This window comes from Protopterus annectens, chromosome 4.part0 (assembly GCF_019279795.1).
Source record: "Protopterus annectens isolate FY-2018-M chromosome 4.part0, PAN1.0, whole genome shotgun sequence".
Taxonomy (NCBI): Eukaryota; Metazoa; Chordata; order Ceratodontiformes; family Protopteridae; genus Protopterus; species Protopterus annectens.
Window position 1 is genome coordinate 653,973,422 of NC_056733.1, and position 21,139 is coordinate 653,994,560.

The following is a 21,139-nucleotide window of genomic DNA, read 5'->3' on the forward strand; positions in this document are numbered from 1 at the left end:
AAAGACCACCATCCCCACGGTGAAGCATGTTGGTGGCAGTATCATGCTTTGGGGTTGCTTTTCTTCAGCTGGAACTGGGGCTTTAGACAAGGTGGAGGGAATTATGAACAGTTCCAAATACCAGTCACTTTTGGCCCAAAACCAGGAGTCTGATGTCAGGTTCAGACACACAATTTTGAACAGCAGTAAATTTCGGCCTATGATTTGGGGAAGGAGTATGCTGTGCAGTCATACGTGACATAAATTTCCCTGATAGTCACACATAAGGTCAATTAAAGGGAAGGGAGAGGTCTATTCTCCCTCTACTTTCTCTGCTGTCTGCCCCGGCCTCTTCCTCCTTTCCGACTGTCTGTTTTAAAGGCCTTCTTTTGCTAAGCCTGATTAACCCAGGTTTGTTTTAAATAGCACGGTCAACTCTTACAGAGGTAATTTTTGTGGTACTTCTGAAGAGAGAGATGAATAAACTGCTAACCTGTCTGAAAAAACTTACCCTTTTCCTCTAATCTTAAAAAAAAAAAAACTGATAACAGGAAGACTGAAGAGCTAAGATTTGTCTAGAGAGCTACTTAAGAGTTGGCTTTTCACATTCTCAGGAAGGGGTTGCAACCAATCACCGTATTTCTGGTACACACATCTACAACAGCATTCCCACATTTTACTGCATGTTGACCCAACCTTATCAGCTGTCAGACTCTGTTAGGAAATTTTCAGCTTATGACTGAAATTCACAAATGGATTCCATGATTTCTTCAACTTGCTTTAAAAGGTCCTTTTGACACTGCAAAATCTGGGTATGGCAGTTAATAATTCTGATACCCAAAGTTGGAGATGTAGTTACTTTATGCCAAAATGGTCCAACATTCATACTCTCCCCGTTTGCTAATGTGCCACTGGTCGGTGCCAATCTAACTCCTTTGCATCACGCAATATGACTGTCAGCTATGCTAAATGCTAGTGCAGTCTGATGGAGCCTCCTGAAAAAGAAGTTATTAGGGATTAGTGACCATCATGCCTCGGGACCTTGGATGCCTATGGGAGAGTAATCTGTATTTGTCAGAACCACCATCACCTCATGTTAAATAACCCACAACTGTAAAGTGGAATTTTACTAGATCCACCTCCCTCTTAATGAATCTTCATTGCTAGCTACAGATCTCCTGTCAATGTCCCCCAGAGATCATGGAGATGGGTTAAATATCAAACCAAATATCTTCTTTCTAGGGGTATTCAATTACCCAAACATTGATATGCTCACTTAAGCCTCTAAAAATGGATATGCTTGATATTACACCTACCCTCTACAGGCTCTGATATCCTTGAGCTGGCCATTATTAAATTAGCTCCCACCTGTACCCACTCCACATCTCCTCAAGCCTGGTTAAATCTGACTATAAATTAGCCACCTTCTCTGTCAGGACAAGTAGTACCACCTTACTATCAAATGAAACTTTTAGTTATGTACTTACCATAACGATAGATGTACGTGATCCATCTCACCTACATTCATAACTGATGGGCTCGGAGCAGAGAATCGGCTCCGACTCGGCCGATACACTAGCACAAAGTCTCTCATTGGTTGGGCCAACCCCTTATCCCCGGATGCACCATGCCCAAACCCCCAGATCTTGTTTGCCCCACAACAACTCATCCACATGTACCAATCCGACTGCACAACAGTGTTTTCTCCAGATCCAACAGGTAGGGGGAAGGAGGGCGGGTACGTAAGAATGTAGGCGAGATGGATCACATACATCTATCGCTATGGTAAGTACATAACTAAAAGATGTAATGCGATCCTATCTCACCTACATTCATAACTGATGGGACAGCGTCCCTAGCACCTAGATCCTGGGAGGCTCACTGGAAAACACTCCTGAGCACTGTGGAACCAAAGGACGCCCGACCCCTAGACGCCACGTCCAATTTGTAATGAGAAATAAATGTATGTGGAGAAGCCCAAGTGGCCGCTGCACATATCTCATCCACAGACAGTCTGGCGTGGAAAGCCACTGAAGTTGCCATAGCCCTAGTAGAATGCGCTCTAACTGGAAATAGAAGGTCCCTTCCTGTTGATGCATAAATAAATGAAACACAATCCCTAATCCACCTAGCGATAGTGGTCTTAGTTACTGCTTTGCCAATCCTGTTATCCGCAAAGGCCACAAACAACTGGTCTGATTTCCTCTGCTGCTGTGTCCTATCTAAGTAAAACCTCAGTTGTCTATGCACATCCAACTGATGAAGTCTGTATTCTGCCTTGTTGGAAAATTTCGGAAAGAAAACTGGTAGCTCTATAGATTGTTGCAGACAAACAGCAGAAGAAACCTTAGGAAGAAATGACGGATTTAGTCTTAGAGATACTCTATCCTTATGAAAGATCAGATAAGGAGGCTTGACGAAAGGGCTTGAAGCTCCGAAACCCTTCTGGATGAAGTAATAGCTACCAAGAAGGCAGTCTTCCAAGATAAGAATTTTTGCTCACAAGTGGCCGCCGGCTCGAAGGGATGAGACGTCAAGGCTCCTAGAACCACATTCAAATCCCATGGCAAAACAGGTTGCAACACCGGGGGGCGAAGCAACCAAGCTCCCTTGAGAAAGGTCTTACACAACTTATGACTCATGAGTGAAGGCTCAAAGGCAACATGATAATTAGAAATCGCTGCCAATTGGACTTTAAGCGTGGAGACAGCGGAACCCTGTCTAAAAAGAGTTGCCAAAAAATCTAATACTGCCGACACCGGGGCTGTCAGAGGGTCAAGGTTGTGCTGCTGGGCCCAAATGGCAAACCTTTTCCATTTATTAGAATATATCTCCTTAGTGGAAGCTCTGTGGGAAGAAGACAGAATCCGGACCACCTCAGGCGAAAGGATATGCTGTCTGACTAAGGTCGGAAGTGGAGCAGCCAAGCCGCTAGCTTGAGAGTTTGCAGTGATGGATGGGCCTGACCCGACTGAAGAGTCAGGTGGTCTGGAACTGGGTCCAGAATCCAAGGACCCTCCACTGCATACTTCCGAAGGAAGAGAAACCAAACTTGGCGAGGCCAGTGTGGTGCGATCAAAATCATGCTGCTTCCCAAGCAGATCGCCTTCTGAATCACCTTTGGCAGTAGAGGGACCGGAGGGAAGGCGTAGAGCAGACCGGAGGGCCAATTGTGGACTAGAGCATCCCTGGGTGACTCCCCCTGGGGGGAATCAGGGAGAAGAAATTGCTGCACTTTGCATTCCAGGGGCTGGCAAAAAGGTCGCAGCAGGGAAATCCCCACTTGGAGAAGATCCGAGCCGCTACTTGTTCGTTCAGGGACCACTCGTGAGGCATCAGAATAACTCTGCTCAGCCTGTCTGCTATCACATTGGACTTCCCCGGAATGTTCGTTGCCACTAGAAATCTCTGGGAAGCGATCGCCCAATTCCACACTCTCATGGCTTCTCTGTAAAGAGGATAAGACCTGGTTCCTCTCTGCTTGTTCAGGTACCATACCACCGCCATATTGTCTGAGAAGATTGCGATGGTACCCTTGGGAAGAGAGCTGTGAAGTGCCTGCAACGCTAGAAGCACTGCCCTCATTTCCAGAACATTGATATGCAAGTGGGTTTCGTGATCTTGCCACGTGCCTTGAACCGTCCTGCCCAGATAATGCCTCCCCCCACCCTATCTGCGAGGCGTCCGTGGTCACTGTGGCAATGGGGGAGGGGGAGCAGAAGAATCTCCCCTGGTTCAGATTGGAGGAGAGGAGCCACCAATGAAGATCTCGCCGGCACGTTTCCGTGATGAGAATCGGGTAGGACAATGGCAGTTCTTGATATGACCACTGGGTCGACAGGAGCCACTGAAGAATTCGCATGTGCAATCTTGCCAGAGAGACCAGAAGAATGGAAGCCGCCATCGATCCCAAAAGCTGAAGGACCATCCTGGATGGGGCTTTCCGTCGAGGCAGTAAGGCTAGGACTTGGTCCTGTAGCATCTTTATCCTCTCTGTTGGAAGGAATGCTCGCATCTCTACAGAGTCTAGCTCTGCGCCTATAAAGGCAACTTTTAGTTATGTACTCACCATAACTTCAGATGTTTGGGATCCATCTCGCCTACATTCTGAATGATGGGTTCGGAGCCGATCCCTCGGCTCCGACTCGGCACGCTTATGCCAAAGAGCGAAGTCTCTTATTGGCTGAGCTTACTATATCCCAGGATGCACCACCAACAGTCCCCCAGATCTAGTTTGTCCGCATACATGCACACATGCATACCCTGCTTATATAACATCGTCAGATGAAACAAGATAAAAACAGTGGAGCTCAAAACCGTTCTATCTCTTCTGATCTGCAAGGCAGGGGGAAGGAGGGTGGGTATCAGGAATGTAGGCGAGATGGATCCCAAACATCTGAAGTTATGGTGAGTACATAACTAAAAGATGTTATGTGATCCTATCTCGCCTACATTCTGAATGATGGGACAGCGTCCTAGCACCTGAATCCTGGGTGGCTCACTGGAAAACACTCCTGAGTACCGTGGAACCAAATGAAGCTCGTCCTTTAGATGCCACATCCAATTTGTAGTGGGAAATGAAAGTGTGCGGGTTGGACCAGGTAGCCGCAGCACAAATTTCCGAAATAGCGAGCTTAGAATGAAAAGCTATAGAAGTAGCCATAGCTCTGGTAGAATGAGCTTTGATAGATGATGCGAGTTGCTTATTTGAAGAAGAATAGGCCTGAGTTATGCAATCTCTGATCCATTTTGAGATTGTAGCTTTTGTGATGGTTTGGCCCAATTTATTATCTGAGAAGGACACAAACAACTGGTCTGACTTACGGTTGCTGGGTCCTGTCTAAATAGAAGCGTAATTGCCTGTGAACATCCAATTTATGGAGAGTGTATTCTGCCTCATTAGAGAATTTTGGAAAGAAAACTGGTAGTTCTAGAGATTGTTGAAGACAGAAACTAGAGCAGACCTTTGGGACAAAGGATGGATTAGGCCTAAGAGATACTCTATCTTTGTGAAAATGAGATATGGTGGTTTAATAGACAGGGCTTGAAGCTCTGAGACTCTTCTTGCTGAAGTAATAGCCACTAAGAATGCCGCTTTCCATGACAGATATTTTAATTGCAAGTAGCAGCCGGTTCAAAGGGGAGATGTTAATGCACGAAGCACTAAATCAAGATCCCACGGGGTGCAGGATGAAATACTGGTGGTCTTAACAGACTCGCACCTTTAATGAATGTTTTGCATAGCCTGCTGCTCATCAAAGGAGGATCCGTGGATTCATGGAATTTAGAGATAGCAGCTAGTTGAACTTTAATAGTTGAGACAGAAGATCCCTGATTAAATAGGGATGTTAAGAATTTCAAAACCTCTGGGACAGGAGCAGTGATAGGGTCTAAGCCCTTGAGTTGAGCCCAGATAGCAAACCTCTTCCACTTACTGAGGTACAATTTGTTAGTGGTGGGTTTATGGGCCGAAGACAAAATGTGAACAACTTCCGGGTCTAGTGTGTGGCTCCTGACTAAGGTCGGAAGTGGAGGAGCCAAGCTGTCAATTTCAGAGATTGAAGGGACTGATGCCAATGTCCCGACTGATGGATTAGCAAATCCGGGATCAGGTCTAAGGTCCACGGATCGTCCACCGCATGCTTTTTCAGGTAAGGAAACCATATCTGACGAGGCCAGTATGGGGCAATCAGAATCATTGAAGACCTTAGCTGAGAAGCTTTTGAATGACTTTGGGAAGGAGTGGGATTGGAGGAAAAGCATAAAGCAACCCTGTTGGCCAGGGTTGAGCTAGAGCATCCATGGCGGTACTTCCTGATGTGGAATCAAGGAGAAGGCCCTTTGGCACTTGCTGGTTTGTGGAGTCGCAAATTGGCCGCAGCACGGCGCCCCTCATCTCTTGAAAACCTGGGCTGCTACTGTGCGGTTTAGAGACCATTCGTGAGGAGAGAGAATTGTCCTGCTTAATTTGTCCGCCAATACATTTGACTTTCCGGGATGTGGGTCGCTACCAAGAAGCGGTTGGTAGCTACAGCCCATTCCCACACTCTCATGGCCTCTCTGCAAAGGGGATACGATCTGGTCCCTCCTTGTTTGTTCAGATACCAAACCACCGACATGTTGTCTGTGTGGATGGCGATGATACCCTGAGGAAGGAACTTGTGTAAGGCCTGTAGGGATAGAAGTACAGCCCTCATCTCCAACACGTTGATGTGGAGAAGAGCTTCGTCCGGAAGCCAGGAGCCCTGAACTAGCCTGCCCAGACAATGCCCCCCCCACCCTATCTGGGAGGCATCTGTCGTCAGGGTAACCGCTGGAGGGGGGAGAACAAAAGGTTTGCCCTGATCTAAGTTGGAAGTCTGAAGCCACCAGCGCAGGTCCCTTTGCATATTTCCGTAATCATGATGTGATGATTGAGGGGGAGATCTTGAAAGGACCATTGAGTTGATAAGAGCCACTGAAGAATCCTCATGTGTAACCTTGCTAGAGGAACTAAAAGTACCGTGGCAGACATTGAGCCTAGAACCTGTAGGACCATCCTGGCTGGGGCTTTGGATCTCGAGATCAGAGCTTGAACTTGGCCCTGTAAGGTTCGGATCCTGTCGGCCGGAAGAAAGACACGCATCAATCTTGAGTCTATCTCTGCTCCTATAAACTTTATGCGCTGAGAGGGCAGCAAGACAGACTTTGACCAATTGAATGTAATCCCCAGGAAACACCCAGGAGATGGTGGCTTTGAGGTTGTCCATAAGTAGATGCCTGGTGGTGGCAGTCAGGAGCCAGTCGTCGAGATAGGGAAACACTTGGAATCCAAGGCTCCTCAGGTGAGCCGTCACTACTGCCAAACACTTGGTGAACACCCTGGGGCTGTGGTGAGACCAAAGGGCAGAGCACAAAATTGGTAATGACTGGCTCCCAGGCTGAAGCGCAGATACCTCCTGGACGCCTGATGTATCGGTATGTGATAATAGGCGTCCTTGAGGTCTATGGAGCACATCCAAACATCCTTCTCCAACAACGGGAGAATGGATTGCAACGTGACCATTCGAATTTGGATTTCGTAACGGATAGGTTCAGTCTGCTGAGATCCAATATTGGTCTCAGGTCCCCTGTCTTTTGGCACTAAAAGAACCTGGAGTAATTTCCTGATCCGATTTGGTCTGTGGGGACCGGTTGGATGACTCCTTTTTGTAGCAGCTTTGAAGCTTCTGCGGCTGCTATTTCCCTTTGACTGGGTGGTGGGTCCGGGATTCTCTTGGATGGAGGGGGTGAGTATTTGAATGGGATGGTGTAACCTCCGGCAATTATCCGAAGCACCCATCTGTCCTGAGTGATTGACTCCCAGGCTTTTAGGTGCTTGGCAACGACACCCGACTGGCTCGAGCAGCACAGCCGGGCAATCCCTCATGTCGTGTGGGAGGCTGAAGAGCCACGAAAGGACTCGCGGTCTCCAGAATTGCGGGGCCCTCTGCCGCCTCTGGGACGGCGTCTCCCTGAAAAATTTCCCGCCCTCTGCCTCTGGACGGGAATCTTCCTGCTGTTGGGAGAAAAACTTGCGAGATTTCGAACCACATTTTCCCCCTCCTTTGGCCTTGGGGTAAGGCCGAAGGGAGTGGAATAACGGGCCCCTACGGCAGATAACGTTTTTCCCTCTTGCTCACAGCGGTAAGGGTGTCTTTCACCTTGGGTCCAAACAATGAGGACCCATCAAAGGGAGCGTCGGCGAAGGAAGACTTGAAGGCCTCCGAAACTGACACAAGCGGAGCCAGGCTTGTCTCGTGAGCCACGCCTGTGCCTGCCGCTCTACCCGCCTTCGGCCGCATAGGATATGAGCCTCATGGACGAGTTAGCAATTGACGTCAGGATAGCCAACTGAGAGCTAACGGACTGGGCTAGCTGCTCAGGTAGGTTACCCGAGAGGAGTCTGACAACTCCTTGACCAGATCCCTCTGAAGCCTAGTAAAATGTGCCAAATAATTCAGAGACCTTAAGGTAAAGGCCGCTGAAGTCAGGGTGCGCTTCCCGTACCTATCCATACTCCTAGACTCCTTATTAGGAGGATGGATGGACGTTGAAGCCTCTGCCACGTCCTGCTGTGTAGCAGATGCCACCACCATGGCATCTACAGCCACGCCTTTAGTAAGGAACTCCTTCTCGGGGGGAGCAGATAAGAATTTGTTCGGACGAGAAGGGACTGGTTCCACAGTATCCGGGTGTTCCCGCCCTTCGACAAACTAAATCCAGAAGCTCGCGGAAGGGCGGAGACACCCAGGAGGCGGAGGGCTGAGCCCCAAAGGCCTTGAGGAGCACTGATTCGTCCGCAGAGGGGGGTTTGGACATCCAGCCGCCTCGTTGTTTGAGGATCTCTAAGATGTCTGCAAAGGAGACATCATCAGAGGACGACTTAGGGGACCCCTCTGCATCATCCATATCCGTGTCCGATGTGATAGACTCGGGGGAGTCCACGTGCTTCCTCTTGCACGATCTCTTCCTTGGGGGTTCCTCTGGAGATGACTCCGAAAAACCCTCAGGAAGAGGGGAACCCCCAATGGGGGTAACCTCAGGCCTCGGGGCTCCGCTGGCCACAGACAGGGGAACTACCAAAGACCCAGTCTCCACGCCCAGGAAGGTGCTGGTAAAACCGGAGAGATGGCCGAAGAGGATTTGGCCAAGGCACTCCTCATGGCTCTGAAAGCCGGACCTCCCGAATCCTGGGAGCGTCCAGTCTCCGGGGCCATGATAGTAGACGGAAGTCCCGCAGCCGAAGCACCGAGAGGGAGGCTCGGACCGAAAGCATCGGTCCCGAAACATCACCCTCGGGTCCAGCCGAAGAAGTCCGCGTACCAAACTCGGACCCGAGGGCCCGGGTTGGAGTAAGGGTCGGAGCCGACCCTGAGATCTCCACCGGCTCCAAGAGCACCTGCTCACGGAGCCAAGCAGTCGGAGGAGGAATAGCAATGGGATGGGTCATGGCCATCGGCTCAAGCCAACTGGGTCGGAGCGAAACAAATTTTGGAAGACTGGGGACTGGAAAAGTCTTTGGAGCACCCTGTCTATATCAGAATCCGACATTCTCAAGACCGAGAGGAAACAGAACGGGTTCGAGAAGACCTCTCCCTCGGCCCCAAGGGACTAGGGGACCGGCTCCGAGGCGACTCGATGAGAATCGGCGCCGAGGAAACACACACACCAGATTCCATCGGTGCCGAGGTAGACTTCGGCGCCGAGGAGGAAGTGTCTGAGCGGGTGACCCTTGTCGGCTCCGAGAGCAGTGGAGCCGACGAAGGTGACCCGCCTCTCGATGCCCCAGCAATCGGCTCCGAAGTCCGAGGAGTCGATGCTGGAGGCATCGAGGCAGACCGTTCCGACCTCGGCTCCGAAGTCTTTGGAGCCGAAGGAGAGGCCTGCCTAGGTCTCTTGGCAGTCGGATCCGACGGACTGGTCGGAGCCGAAGCCCTTTTCTTTTTGGCAGGAGTCGGAGCGGAAGACAAGGCTTCTTCAAAAGAGGGTTTAATCAACCCTTTAAGAATTAATTTATTTTTCCTCTCCTGGAGGACCCTAGAGGAAAAAGCGTGACATACGCTACATGACTCCTGCAAGTGCTTAGCCCCTAAACAATAAACACAAAGTAGATGGTCATCAGTAACAGACATCTTAAAAGCACACTTAGTACATTTTTTAAAGCCCAAGGCCTAGGGGCTTGTGACATAATGTTAGCAATTACTGACAGGAAATTTAACCACTGTAGAATCGGTTAGACAAAAAAAACCGAAGGCTTATAGAAACTGTGTAAACACAACCTTAGGTGTACAAACCGAACTTTAACACAGTAAAAAGTTCAGTTATAGAGTTTAACCTAAAAGGCCCTGGATTGAAAGGGGCGCCAAAACAAACTCTACCCAATCACACACAATAAGTCCAGTACTCAATCGAACACAGCAATAGCAATAGCAAAAGCAATAGCCGTTAAAACGGCTTTTGTGAGATATAAGCACAAAAACTGACAGAAAAAGTAGTAATAAAAGCTACTCAGCCCAGCCAGCTCGAGACCACGTCCTTGCAGTTAAGCGGCAAACGAGATCTGGGGGACTGTTGGTGGTGCATCCTGGGATATAGTAAGCTCAGCCAATAAGAGACTTCGCTCTTTGGCATAAGCGTGCCGAGTCGGAGCCGAGGGATCGGCTCCGAACCCATCATTCAGAATGTAGGCGAGATAGGATCACATAACATCACGCTGTGATGGCAGCAATACAGACTTTTCCCAGTTGAATGTAATTCCTAATAGATGTTCCAACTCGATGGTAGCACTCACGGCTAGAGTAAGAAGATGCCTGGTGGGGACGGTGAGGAGCCAGTCATCTAGATACAGAAACACCTGGAATCCCAGCCGTCTCAGGTGAGCCGTCACCACTGCCAGACATTTGGTAAACACCCTGGGGGCTGTGGTGAGACCAAAGGGCAGGGCCCGGAACTGGAAGTGACTGGCTCCTAGGCGGAAGTGTAAATGTATCCTGGATGCTCTGTTTATCTTGATGTGATAATAGGCGTCCTTGAGATCGATGGAGCACATCCATACTCCTTTTTCCAGCAATGGGAAAATGGATTGCAACGTGACCATCCAGAACTTGGACTTCTTTACGAAGCGGTTTAGGCGGCTGAGATCCAGAATGGGTCTCAAGTCCCCTGTTCTTTTCGGCACCAAAAATAACCTTGAGTAAGTTCCTAATCCAGTCTGGTCTGCGGGGACTGGCTGGATGACTCCCTTTCCGAGCAGCTTTGCGACCTCTATGGCTGCTTGATCCCATTGACTGGGTGGCACATCCGGGATTTTCCTTGATGGTGGAGGAGGATGGATAAAGGGGATGGTGTAACCTCCTGCAATGATACGAAGCACCCACTGATCCTGAGTGATGGAACCCCAGGCCCTTGGATGCTCCGAGAATCGACCCCCGACTGGCTCCAGAAACGCGCAGTCGGGCAGTCCCTCAAGGACGCTGGAAGGAGGAACCACGAAAGGATTTGCGATCTCCTGAGTTGCGAGAGCCTCCGTCGCCTCTAGGGCGACGTCTTCCAGAATAATTCTCCCCCCCTCTGATGCTGGGAGGGGGGGTCACTCTGATGGGCAGGGAAAAACTTTTGGGACTTTCTGAACCACATCTTTTCTCCCCTCTGAGCCTTGGGATAAGGTCTAGAGGGAAGCGAACAACGGGCCCCAACGACAGACAAAGTCTTACCCTCCTGCTCGCATCTAGTGAGTGTGTCTTTCACCTTGGGTCCAAAGAGAGAGGACCCATCGAATGGAGCGTCGGTGAAGGAAGACTTGAATGCCTCCGCAAAGTGACACAAGCGCATCCAGGCTTACCTCCTAAGGGCTACGCCCGAACTCGCTGCCCTACCCACCCCTTCGGCTGCATACAATATGAGCCTCATGGACAAGTTAATAATCGACAAAAGGGTAGACAGCTGGGAGTTGACAGACTGCGTCAACGCCTCAGGCACGTTACCCAACAGGATATCTCCCAACTCCTTTATGAGATCCCTTTGGAGCCTCGTAAAGTGACGTAAATAATTCAGTGACCGCAGAGTAAAGGTCGCTGAAGTCAGGGTACGCTTCCCATACCTATCCATGCTCCTGGACTCCTTGTTAGGAGGATGGATAGAAGTAGATGCCTCTGCCACATCCTGCAGGGTGGCAGATGCCGCCACCATAGCATCAACTGGAACTCCCTTAGTTAGAAACTCCTTGCCAAGGGGTGCGGATAAAAACTTGTTGGGGCGAGAAGGAACTGGCTCCACAGAATCAGGGTGTTCCCACACCCTTCGGCAAATAAGGTCCAGTAACTCATCGAAGGGTGAAGACACCCAGGAGGCGGAGGGTTGGGCTCTGAAGGCCTTGAGGAAGACTGACTCCTCCGCGGTAGGGGTTTTGGATGGCCAGTCGCCCCTCTGTCTCAAGATCTCCAGGATATCGGAGAACGAGACATCGTCAGAGGACGACTTAGGGGACCCTTCTGCATCATCAAGGTCGGTGTCTGAGGTGACAGACTCATCTGGGGAGTCTATGTGCTTCCTCTTGCACAACTTTTTCCTGGGGGGCTCTTCAGGCACGGACTCTGAAGGCCCCTCGGAAAACAGGGAACCACACAAGGAGGAATCCTCAGGCCTAGGAGCCGCGCTGTCCGAAGACAGGTGGGCACCAGAAGCTCTAGTCACCGTGTCTAGGGAAGGAGTCGCAGATTCAGGTGAAGTCACTAGAGACTTGGCCAGTGCGCTCCTCACAGCCTCAAAGGCGGGCCCACCAGAATCTGAAGAGAGGCCCGTCTCCGAGACCATGACCGGGGTTCCCCTAGCCGAGGCGCCAAGTGGGAGACTCTGGGCCGAAACCAGAAGCCCTAACAAATCCCCCTTGGGCCCGGCTGAGGACACCCGAGAACCAAAACCTCTGGAAGGCACAAAAAGGGTTGGAGCTGAAGTCGGCGCCAACAGACTAGCAGTGGGTCTCGGAACTCACTCAAGGACTTCACCCGACTCTACGAACTCCAGCTCCGACAACACCAAGGATGTCGGAGGAGGAAGAAATGGTATCGAAAGGGCTGGCTCCGGGGCCGACTGGGCCAGAGCCGAAAATAATTTGGCTAAGACAGGTGACTGGAGGAGCCTCTGAACCACCCTATCTAAATCTGAATCTGAAAGCCTGGAGGACCTGGAGGAAACAGAAGGGGGCCGAGAAACTTTTTCTATCGGCTCCGAGACAAAGCTAGGAGGCCGGCTCCAAAAGGATCGGAGCCGAAGCAGACTCGACCAGCACCGAGACACTTTCAGCGTCAAAGGTTCAGGAGCCGACGAAACCAACCCCAGAGCAGAAACACTCTCCTGCAGCTCCGAGACCAATGGTGCCGAGGAAGGAGACCCAGATTTAGTTCCTCTATCCTGCGGCTCCGAGATCAGTAGAGCTGAGGAAGGGGACAGAGTACCTGATCTCTCATCCCGAGACTCCAAGACCAGTGGAGCCGAGGAAGGGGACAGAGATTTAGCTCTTTTTGCAGGCGGCTCCGACGGACTTGTCGGAACCGAAGACTTCTTTTGCTTCAATTTTGAGGTGGGAGAAGAAGACAAAGCTTCCTCGAAGGCTGGCTTGATCAAACCCTTCAAGATAAGCTTATTTTTTCTCTCATGTAGGACACGAGAGGAGAGAGCATGGCAAACACTGCAAGATTCTTGCAAGTGTTTAGCCCCTAGACAATAAACACAGATGGCGTGGCCATCTGTCAACGACATCTTGTAACTGCATTTTGAACATTTTTTAAAGCCCGATGGCTTATGTTCCTTTTCTTTGCCAGACATACTAACACTCTAAACACACTCAACACACAAGGAGGAAAGGGAGGGAAGAGCTCTAACTTAAATGCTCGCCGACAAGAAACAGGGCAAAGGCCCTCTAACTTAAACGGGCCTAGCCCGCCAAACAGAAGGAATTACCACAACAATCCAAAAAACAAACACAGTCAATCACAAGGGTACTAAACAACAAGATAGCTATTAAAATAGCTGTTTGAGTATAAAATTTAAGCTAACTGCAAAAAAATGACCAAAAGGCCAAAATAGAAGGATACTTAGCCACAGCCAAGTCAAGACCACGTCGTTACTCTAGGAGCGGCAAACGAGATCTGGGGGTTTGGTCATGGTGCATCTGGGGATAAGGGGTTGGCCCAGCCAATGAGAGACTTCGTGCTAGTGTATCGGCCGAGTCGGAGCCGATTCTCGGCTCCAAGCCTATCAGTTATGAATGTAGGCAAGATAGGATCGCATTACATCTATATTTAAGGACTTAGCACAAACCTACTTCACCTTGTAGAAAACCTAGGCAAAATTTCCAACAATTCTCCCCCAGACTGACCCAAAAAAGAGAGTTGTTGCATTCACCTCTGACTTTTACCAGCACCTAAATAGCTGCAAAAAAAAGTCAGTACCTATCTACCTAAAATATAATGGTAAATTCTAGAATACACTTATCTGGTAGAATTCCTGCATTAATAAACTGTACAAAAAAGAAGGAAAATAATTAATAGCTGTAAGGAATCATCATTCCCTACCTCAAAACCTTTCAGAAATGCACCAGCAAAGAACTAGTACTATTAGAAAATTTAAAGCAGGGTACAAGCTTAAGGTCTCTACCAGTACCAAAGGAAACAACAAATCATTCACTAGTTATATGTCATAAAATTAAGAAATAATCTTTAAAAATGCACTGTGCTCCTCCGTAATAATATCAAACATTTCAAACATACCATATAGCCAACATAACAGCAGAAAAAATTAGTGCTACCCCACCCACCCATATCCCTGCACCCACTATGACTGAAAACGGAGCTTTCCTTGAAATCAGTGTGGAACAAGTCTTAGAATCCTTATCAAAGGTTAAAAATAATAATTCTGTGGGACCAGACAACTTACTATTTGGACTTCTTATCAGTGCTAAGCATGCATCTGAATCTTTACATAACCTCTTCAACTTCAGCGTATCCACAGGGTTTGTGCCTGATGCCTGGAAAAGAGCCGTTATGACTCACTTACATAAGATTATCTCCTTTATGGATCTAGGTAATTATGGGCCCATCTGTCTCCACAGCCTTGTATGAAAAGCCCTGAAATGCATCACAGCAGAACTCACTTATATGGACATAAACAATTGAACTAATCTAAACTCCAATCAGTTTTTTTTTTTTTTTTTTTTTTGAGAAGGGCAGCTCTTGTCTTTGAAAAGGTTTAAGAGGCTGTGGACAGTGGTAAGTCTAAGCACACTGTTTATCATGACCTGATCCAGGCTGTTGACACTAGTCTCAGTGTTGGCATTACTAGAACAATTAATGTAAACCCCTACCTTGTCTGTTGGATTGCAAATCTGCTAGCCAACAGATCCCAAGTTGTGAAACCTGCCAGTACCCTCTTCAATTGTAAAATTGTAGCTAGTAGGGAACCACAGGGATCAGTGCTTTGCCCTTCTCCAGTTTTGTACTTTATTTTGCAAACATCTAAGCCAACATCCCAGAAATGTGGCTGGGCAAGTTTGCTAATGACAGAAAGCTGTGCACGATTATCCATGCAGCCATCCACATACTAAACAGTTCTAGCAAGGGGTGAAATATACACATACCTGGCACAGTTCTAGCAAGGGGTGAAATATACACATAACTGGCACAGTTCTAGCAAGGGGTGAAATATACACATAATTGGCACAGTTCTAGCAAGGGGTGAAATATACACATAACTGGCACAGTTCTAGCAAGGGGTGAAATATACACATAACTGGCACAGTTCTAGCAAGGGGTGAAATATACACAACTGGCACAGTTCTAGCAAGGGGTGAAATATACACATAACTGGCGCAGTTTTAGCAAGGGGTGAAATATACACATAACTGGCACAGTTCTAGCAAGGGGTGAAATGTACACAACTGGCACAGTTCTAGCAAAGTGTGAAATATATACATAACTGGCACAGTTCTAGCAAGGGGTGAAATATACACATAACTGGCATACTAAAAATGGTCTCTAGCTATATGCAAAGAAAAGTGCAGAGTAGTAACATTTGCCAAAGAAGCTGCTCCTACCTTATGGTTTATAAATGACACACCTCTTCAGAATCAGTCGTAAGAGAACTGGGTACCTATGTGGACAGATCTCTCTCTTTCAATCATCATGGCTCAACTATAGACAGGAAAGCCTTCCATATGCCCTAGATCATTTCCAAGGGAATATCCTCAAGATCCAAATAAGTCATCCTACTGCTGTCCTTTTCCTTTATCAAATTCATAATCAAATGCTCATTTTGGTATTTTCAAATCCAAGCACATCACTCAACTGGAAATGGCCTGAAGATGTCTAAACAAGAGAATTAAAGGCCATAAAAAAACCTTCAACTATCCCAATAGAGTACAACAACATTCCTTATACTTGCTAGCCTTCATGTTGCTCAGAGTAGATCTACATCTTACTTTTCATGCCATGAAAGACTTAATCCTATATGACATCTGTTTTCTTTGCAAAACTAGTAGCTATACAAATACTCATACAGAAACCTGAATTTACACCAATAAACAACATTTTCTGAAGATATCGGTTTCTAACTCAATGTATTCCCAGCCTATGGAATAAACTGCCACTAAAGGTCAAAGTACTGTTTTGACTATCTTTCAAACCAGTCTTGATGACCGGAAGAGATGATGTACATTTATCCCAGGATTATCCACTCAATTTGGAAGATGACCACTATTAAGTCCTCAAAAAAGGTGAAAATAATGTTTTAATATGACTGTTTAAAGGTGTATGTGATTAGGCATTTTATAGTCCCTGTGATAACCTGCATAGTAATGTTCTGAAGTTTCAGAATATAGCTGGATAAGGTGCTATAGAGAGTTTAATTACACCAAAATCAGCAGAAGTTGCTTTATAGTCATAATATGCACTTCAGGAAGGATTTTATTTATTTATTAATTTATTTTATTTTACATTTGATGACCGGGATAGTCCAACTGGATACATGCCCATTTTCAGCAGAGGCCCTTGGAGAAAAGCTCCAAACTTACAAACAGATAAAGACAAGCAAGTTACAGTATATGCACAAACATATTGTATTAACATACAAGTTACAGTCTCACATTTCAAGCCTATGAAGAACACAGTTTATGTTCAGAAATATATACAAATATGTTACAGTTTCTCTTATCAAACCTATAGGTGCAGCTATATTCAGAGTATCTGCAGAGATGTTACAGTTTCTCTTTTCAAACCTTTTAGTGTAAGAGGTAAGTTGCTGTGAACAAAAAATTGCAGGGATATGGAAGTAGATTAGGCTTTAGTCAGGGTTTGAGCAAGGGCATAACCAGTGAGTTTTAGAATACTGGGTTAGATTTTTTTTTTAACTGATTAAGGGAGAGGTTTAGAGTAGGGTCAGATGGGAGCAAATTCCAGGTTTTGCCAACTGAATTTGCAAACAGATTCTCCAGATAGGTTGTTAGCTTTAACAGACTGAACCAAAGGTTTTGTAGTGGAATGAAGAGGCCTAGCATTTTTGTAGGGATGGATAATGTTTTTAAGGGAGTGCGTTTTTCTGGATGGTTAATAACCATGAATGCTACAGTAAGTTGATTATATTGAATTAGCCTGGGGAGTTCTAGCCATCCTAAGTGGTTTAGGTTATGACAATGGTGTGTCCTGTAATGAGTTCCTGTGGCAAACCTGGCACTTTGATTGTAGCAGCTACAGAGTTTGCTGAGATCAGTTTTGTTCAAGTTAGTGAGTATTGGCGAGGCATAGAATAGAGTTGAAAGCAGATGGGTACGGACAATGGCAGCCCTAGCTAGAGGGGTGAGAAAAGATTTGTTTTTGTATAAGGAGCCAAGTATTTTATTAATGGTTTTAATAGTTTGATTTACGTGCAAATCATATTTGAGGTTGTTGCCTATTTTAACACCCAGGAGTTTGGTATACATATCTGGTGGGATTATGGCCCCATTGTTAGATGTTATAGTAAATGAAGGTTGAGAGGATTTGTGAGTAGAGGAGAAGAGCAATAGCTTTGTTTTATTAGGGTTTAATATCAGCTGTTGAGCAGAGATGCAGTTTTCCACTGTAGTAAAGGTTTTCTGGGTTAAACTAGGGATATCTGTAGGGGTAGAGGCTGAGCAAATCAGGGTGGAGTCATCGGTATATTGTAGACAGGTTCGTCTGGGATTACAGTGTGGAGGTCACTGATAAAGAGGAAGAAAAGAAGGGGAGCTAATATGGAGCCTTGAAGGACACCAAGGGTAATGGGGAGAAGGGTGGAGAGTTTTTCCTGCCAAAGGACAGCCTGCTGTCTTCCACTAAGATAGGATTGAAACCATTGTATGGCATGGTTGTTTAGGGATATTTTCTTTAGGGTAAGTAAGAGTAGCTGGTGATTAACCATGTCAAACAAAGGCCTTGGAAAGATTGTGAAACAGGGCAAAAGAGGCAGAAGATAGTTTGTTCTTGTTAGGTTGGAATTTATGACATTAGCAAAGGAGAGGAGGGCTGTGGTGGTACTGTGCTGTGGTCTAAATCCATGCTGGGAGTTGGCCAGAAGATTATGTGGAATAAGGTAGTGTAAGAGTTGTTTATGGATACACTTTTTCATAATTTTAGCCAGAGGGGAAAGGATAGCTATTGGTCTATAGTCTGGACAGCTCAATGGAGCTGCCTCCTTTGTGGAGTGGTATGAAATGTGATATTTTCCAGATAGAGGCTTCAGTTATGGTTCTGTTTATCAAAACAGAGACAGGGAATGCTATAACATCAGCAGCTTTTTGCAGGTAGGAGGTCAGCTGAAAGAGTCGTTGGTTTGAGTTTTTTAATTAGGGCTCTAATGAGTGAAGTCAGAACTTTTTGGAAGCTGGAGGAGAGAATGTCACTGGGTTTAGGGGCTTCAGCATTAGGACAAGGGCCTGGATGGTTTATGTAAAGAAACTGTTGAAGGTGTTGGCAATGGACTCTGGCGATATTTTGGTTGGGGCTGAGGAGGTTGGATTTGTGGATTGCCCTGGGTGGAGGAGTTTGTTAATACCTGCCCAGAACTTCTGTGGTTCGTTGTGGTGTTTCTGCTCTGCTGTAGATGGCAGAAATTTTTTTTTTGTCTAGTAATATGGATTTTTTTGTATCATTCCTATATTGTCGAAATTTGAGTTGATCTTGTGGGGCTTTAGAGGAGCGCCAGATATTCCAGGCATTATTTCTTTGGAAGATCTTTAGCTTGGTTTCTTTAGTGAGCCAGGGGGCAATTTTTGTTTTAATTCTAATAGAACATGCAGGTGCATGGTTGTCAAGGATGGCCAGGAATGTGTTATTAAAATGTGTTACTGCCTCATCCAGTGGTAGTTGTTTTAGAATTGACCAATTGCATAACTTAAGTTCTTCTAAGAATTTATTGTTTATTGGTTTATAGGTGGGTAGATGTGGACATTCAACTTTATGCCTAATAGTATACATTAAGAAATGATCACTGAGATCTTCAGGGAGAGTACCTGATTTGTACATGTGGTGGGGGCTATTAATTAGTATCCAGTCTAGGATACTTTCTTTATTGTTAAGCTTGCTGATCCTAGTAGGGGAGGTTATAGTTTGTCAAAAACCATTTAGGTTTACATGGGTGGTTGGGGTCTCTGTAGTGCAGGTATTCCAATCTATATTGAGATCCCACAGAACAATGGTCTCTTGAGGTAGGCATTGGATAGCCAGTAGAGGATGTCTTCCAGGGTCCCTGAGTTATTACCTGGGGGAATATAGACACATACTATGTTTGTACATTTGTTTTTATTTATTTGTAGTTTGGAAATCATAATTTCTGCTTTGTTAAAGATAGGTGGTTGAAGGTTGTCTAGAGTAACATTTAGGATGGTTTTATGGAGAACAGCAACCCCTCCCCTTTCCTGGTAGTACGATCTAGCCTAAGTATATTATACCCTGGAGGTAGAATTTCATTATCTGGTGTAGTTGGTTTTAACCATGTTTCGGTCAGACAAAGTATGTCGGGGAGTAGGTTGTCAGGAGGGCATGGAGGTTGTGGACCTTATTGTTAATGTTTCTAATGTTTAAGTAGCAGGTCAATAGTGAGTTGTGGGGTCTTTTTAGGCTTTGCCTTATGTTTGGGCTGTTATGATTAGAGTTAGTGTTGTCTGGGGATGGTGGCCCATCAATAGTAAGGGTGTGGGGCAAACTAGGTATGAGCTTTAGAAATTTATTTATCACTTTTTGGTAGTATTTAGTTCTGATGTTAACATATCTGGGTATATGGGTGTTAGCAGGGGTAAAGGAGTTGGCGTCAATGGACATGAATGAGTGGGCAGAAAGGTTTGAGAGGACTGTGGTGGTAGTAAGGCATTTGGGATAGTTGAATCCTATATGGGATTGGTTTTCATAGATGGTGAGACAATACAGGGTGATTAGTAAAGGTAGGGTGTAGAGTAGAGGAGGTACTTTAGAAGCATTAGTAAGGATTAGAGACATAATGGGGGGAGTATACTCCTGGTAGGCAGGGTAGGTGGGGAGATATTGGAAGGGGTGGGTTATAAATGAATTCCTGTTAATGGTTGGTGAAGAAGGGGGAGCGGGTGTGGCTGAGGGGTTATAAATTCAGAGGTACTGGGGACAACTGGAAATAGGGGGCAGGGAGGGGCACAAAGCGAGCCCAGAGGGTGAGCAGAGTGGGTCTTAATCACACCAGAGGAATCCTCAGAGCCTGTGATTAAAGTAAGAGACTTCTCCTTGTTTTTTTACTTGCTTTAAATTCTAATCTATGTTTTGTTTTTAAACACAGACAGCAACTTTAACAGTACAATCTGGTGGAACTTGCTTTTTTACTTGCTTTAAATTCTAATCTATGTTCTGTGTTTAAATACAGATAGCACCTTTAACAGTAAATTTGGTGGAACTTTTTACCATTAGGAGCCTTATTTAAGGGCTGGGAAGTTTGGTGCTGTTGACCCAGTACGACTGAATTAAACAGTTTAAGCAGAAAGACTTTAGAAAAAATAGTAACCTTAGTTAAGTTTGTTATTGAGGGTAGACCAGTCTGGCTATCCGTTTTATTTATTTATTTTTTAAATGCCCAACTGGATGCAGTCCTAACTGTGTGAGCCTTTCAGGGTGGGAGCCGTGAGAAGAGACAATACCTAATAATAGATATTTAGTGTTGGCTCATCACCAGAAATGGAACAATGGCAAAAAATGATTGAATAGTGTTTCATGCCATATATAATATAGCGACTGAGAGAAAAAGCATAATCCTTACATTAATAGTACACTGCACTGCCCTATGAAACAGTTTCAAGTATTTGGTAGCTAAATAGAACAAGTAAGCAAGATATAGCATATATAAGAAGAAGAAACGCTATCCAGGGTCACACTATTCTGCATCATCTTGTATCTTTAGCATGAAAATAAAGTTCAATGGTAGTAGTGTTTAGGACGTAGGCTGTTTGTACAGAGTCTAGGATTTAAGAATTAGACTAAATACTGTAACAAAGTTACAAACAATCAATTCAGTTTAGCAGCAACAAGAAAGCGCAGAGTCAGTTGCCCAATGCATTCATCAGCCTCATGTATTAATGGACATTTTAAACATTCAGAATCAGCATAAGATTTCA

General features: G+C 46.2%; 1 protein-coding gene across 1 annotated transcript in view; it reads right to left on the minus strand.

Annotated features, from left to right (window-relative positions):
* Positions 1 to 21,139, minus strand: part of MAPKAPK5 (MAPK activated protein kinase 5) — a 1,432,063-nt gene that overhangs the window by 413,143 nt on the left and 997,781 nt on the right. The gene's annotated exons all lie outside the window — the stretch shown is intronic.